At 39.5% G+C, this 4,251-nt stretch overlaps 1 long non-coding RNA gene across 1 annotated transcript; it reads left to right on the forward strand.

The window, feature by feature from the left end:
• The first annotated feature begins 2,254 nt into the window (after positions 1-2,254).
• On the forward strand, positions 2,255-4,042 carry LOC118753899. Its single transcript, XR_004994848.1, has 2 exons — positions 2,255-2,898; positions 2,956-4,042. It is a non-coding gene; the product is annotated as an uncharacterized LOC118753899 (long non-coding RNA).
• Positions 4,043-4,251: the final 209 nt, after the last annotated feature.

Below are 4,251 nucleotides of genomic sequence, written 5' to 3' on the forward strand. Positions count from 1 at the left end.
TGCGTGTAGTGCAAGAATTCAGCTGTGTATAATAGTGCTTCTTGTTGTTTTTCTACTTTAGCTAGATACGTAGCCGTAATGATGATGGGGTAGCTAGCTGTAGACTTATCGTTACCACTTGTAATTGGGTTGTTTTGTACATATATATGCGCTACTTTTTTGGGTTTGGTTCATAAGAGGGTGGCGGTGGTGGCGGCGACCTCTTACGTTTTTGACACTACACAATTGTAACGAGGTTACCCCAAGCGAATGGCGAGCACGGCGTGTCGTTGTTGTCCGATGTGTATCTACACTAGTTAGCACGACATCAGCACTGCGTCTGCGTCGGCCAAGCAGCAGCAGCAGTGGTGCATATCAGAAACGGTTGCCAAGCGAATTTGCAAAAACGTGCAATTGGCAAACGTCCCAGGGCAGTTAGGTATAGAGAAAAGATATAAGTATTGTATACTCCAAGCGTGTTTATGTGTGTGCAATGCATTCATGCATGAACGACCCAAAACTCTGCCCAGCATTTGAACGTTTATGGTGCATTCGCTTTTGCATTGCTCTTTTGTTTTTTTTTTTGTTGTTTTTCTCGAAGAAAGTGTCATGCGCAGCAACGTGTTTCATACATAATAAAGAGGCAGCATTCATCAGCAAGCACAAAGCTTCATCACAACAACAACAACTTAATCACATAATTCACTAGTCTGAACAGCATTATTATGATCTACATATATACATACATATGTACATAGAGCGCGCGCTTTGTGCCAGCTTCGTTGCTTCCTCATCAACATCGTCATTTCCTTGCTTTTCATATGCCACAACGTCATCATCGTCATTATTATTATTATGTCTGTACAACATTATTAGTGTGGTGCGCAACGTCAGCAGCCGCCTGATATATATGGTACCTACATGTGTATTTTACCGCCATCATTTTACGGTTTCTTTTCTAGTATACTAAATTCGTTTCGTTGGCAAGTCGCCAGAAAATCGTGCAAAATTTTGTCGTCGTATATCCATGCTTACTCAGTTGCATTTGCATATACGTACATATGTACATACATAAATGTAGCTAAATTTGTATATCCGCTTGCATCCCTTGTAACCGCACGCAAATTTGCCTCTTTGGCTTTCCAAGTGAGTTACACATTCATTTTTGTTTTCATTTTCTGCTTCTACGACGCATTTTTCTTTTGCTGTATTCTCCACATGCTTTGCTTTAGTTAAGCGGTTTTTTGCATCTTTTTTCACATCATACTTACTATACGTATGTACATATACTAAGAACATTACATATACATAGCGGCCGTTGTCAACGTAGTCACCGCCATTGACGTCGTCATTAAACTTGTTTTCATTTGAGAACGCCAAAAGCGAACGCGACGAAAACGACTGCAAAAAGCTTGGCAATAACAAACGTATACAAGAACATCAATATAGGCGGTAACAACAACGAGACAACGATAAAAATGACAACAGAAAACGAGCACAATTGCGACGACAATGCTGGCAATGTCGACAACAAACATACGTAACTCGTTTACTTGCCCCAATATAAACGTACATATACATACATATATAATATCTAGATGCCTGAGAAGCGTTAACCAGCGCATAGTAAATGCCTACGTTTAACTATCGTACTGCTACTCGTGGGGCCTCCGCAGGTCCCCTCTAAATTAGAACGCCAAGTAACCGGTTCGTTGCATGTGTGCGAAAAGCGCGAGAATAAATCTTGAGAAATATGTATGCGCTATAGCGAGATACTACTTCTGAATGTGTTTTTGTGTTGTATTTGGTATCAGAACCTGCTGTTTTATTTTTGTTGTAAAGCGACGACACTCAAACCGGCCGCTCGTCTAGCTAGTTGCTGATTACCTTACTGCCTACCTACATCAACATACAATATACATATGTAACTGGCAAGCTGTATAACTGGTTATCTTAGTGACCAAGTGTCAGTTAACTCACTTGCTGGTTTTGCTCAGTAACTTTCCAAGTTTGCACTTTGCATTCCGGCTGGCCTGCCTAACTTCTTTGTTGCTTTTGGGGAATCTTATAATAGAATATCTGCAAGCAAGTTTCTTAAACGAAGCGGGGATGTTCATTAAATAGCGTTACCAATAGCTATTGCAACAGACTTTTTGAAGAAGCAAAAAATTCGAAATAAGCAGAAGAATCAAAACAAACACCATATTCAAGAAAAACTACATAGCACAGAGTCGCCGCGTTCGATATATCGGCCAACTAAGATATAAATATTGACAAAAGCGAAATCGGAGCTCCTTAGATTACCCACATTTAATTAGCCAGAGAGCTGTAGAAGACAAAGGTGGCGAAGCTCCAGACCATTCAGAATGCTGCACTTACCACTGCTAAGGAATACATTCTGATGCCGCCTAAGCACCATTTACCTAGCGAGACCCTTATTCTCCCATTTAAGAAGTATAGCATCATGATAAGCAATCATTACTACCGTAGTGACCAACGTTTCAGGTACATGCTTGAAGGCGTGCCTCCTACCAGGCTTGTCAAAAGCCATACGTATATCTCAAAGACCTAGTTCAGTTAGAAGTGCGCCATCTATGGAGTCAGATCATAAACGGCATTCGGCGAGAGTTAATTAACAACTCTCGTCCCATGAAGGCTGCCATCGGATTCCAAACACCACTTATTGCCGACGAAGAGTTGGAGTTCCATCATGAAACCCGACTTTCTTTGGAAAATACCGTTTTTGATATTGTAGCGGGTTGAACTATACATACATATATCGAGTCAACCCCTACATATTCAACGTATGCCGCAAGTTCTCCTCTTCAGATGCACACTCAAGCTAACTCATCTAACAACCCTTTACCAATGTTCCAATACCGTTTGACTGTCTGTTTCCTGGGATAATATGTATATGTGGTATGTACATATGTAAAATAGTTTCTGTGTGAAATCCTTAGAATCTTTGTTTAACAGCCTTCAGTCATTATCATGTCCCTCAATTTCACAATTAACACTCATTCAGTCTCACACAATCGCCACATCTCACTTAGCAGCAGAGCATTGCATACACAACGCTATTTATCGATTTCATCATTTTAATTAGCTATTCGTCTAATTATCATTATTATTTTGAGCAAACAATTATATTCGTTTGATTCGTAGGCTGACAACTGAATTCTATTGAACTGTGGCTTCGTAAATATGTAAATAAAAATATGTACATCAATCGATTAATCTATTCCACGATTTTCTAATAGAGGTTAAGTTGCATATAAAAAGATGAGTTGTTTTAGACATTGGGAACATTTTCTGAAACTATTTATGTAATCAACAAAGAGAAAATCTTTAAAGGCGAGCGAGGAAGAGGCTTTGAAGTAGTCAGCTTAGAATTAAACACATCACTAGTATTTAAACATAATATTTCCTTCCAAAGTTTCACAGACTTGATAGACTTCAGAATCTTTGCTATATGCCAAAAACTGGCAGCTTATAGAAGTCGTTTTCGTGACCTAGCAGATATTACCGGCTGGCTTCCGGTTTCCAGGAAACACGTCCCAGAAATCTATAGAGTCCCACGAATCTATAGAGTGTATTTAACGAAATATCTTACCAGGATATAGAATACATATTTAACTCTCAACCTCAAAATGAAAGACGTAGACCTCAATACTAGTTGAGTGAAATTTTGTGGATTAAATTTTTTAGACTTCTTTTGCGCATATTTGATTCTAAAGAGGGTTTGGTGATTAGTTTCTCGCAAAATGTCAAGTCATTTTGTTCGGAGCCATAAATGTAGACGAAACTAGTATCTATTCACCACGAAGACGGCCGTCGAAGTTGAAGGTAAGGGGATCGAAAAGTAAATCAAACACATGGGTTTTGTATAAGCCGACTACCACTGTCCGATGCTGGTCAGGCGAAGATCTAGAACTCTCTCTGTAGTCATTTTTGCAGCGAGCTTCGCCTGAAATCAAGTGAGGTCGGAACATCGAGGAAACTCTTCAGGTACAACAAATAGTTTCAGGGTATAGTGATAGATTTTCAGCCCTGTGGTATCATAGAGTATGCGGTCTTACTTTGCCGTCCAAAGATGATTCTGTCAGTAGGACCCAGACGCAAACTTTCTAAAAGCAAAGGTAAAACCGCTTTTGCATTGGAAATTTGAAGTGGCGAAAGATTTGGGTACACTTGATGCTTTCAAGATTTTAAAGTGAAGAATCAACTCATGTTCGGTAGTTACCTTTCGAATTTCATTACAAAATTTAGAAG

The sequence above is a fragment of the Rhagoletis pomonella genome, unplaced genomic scaffold (genome assembly GCF_013731165.1).
Source record: "Rhagoletis pomonella isolate Grant_MI unplaced genomic scaffold, Rhpom_1.0 Rhpom_scaffold_03030, whole genome shotgun sequence".
NCBI classification, from domain to species: Eukaryota; Metazoa; Arthropoda; class Insecta; order Diptera; family Tephritidae; genus Rhagoletis; species Rhagoletis pomonella.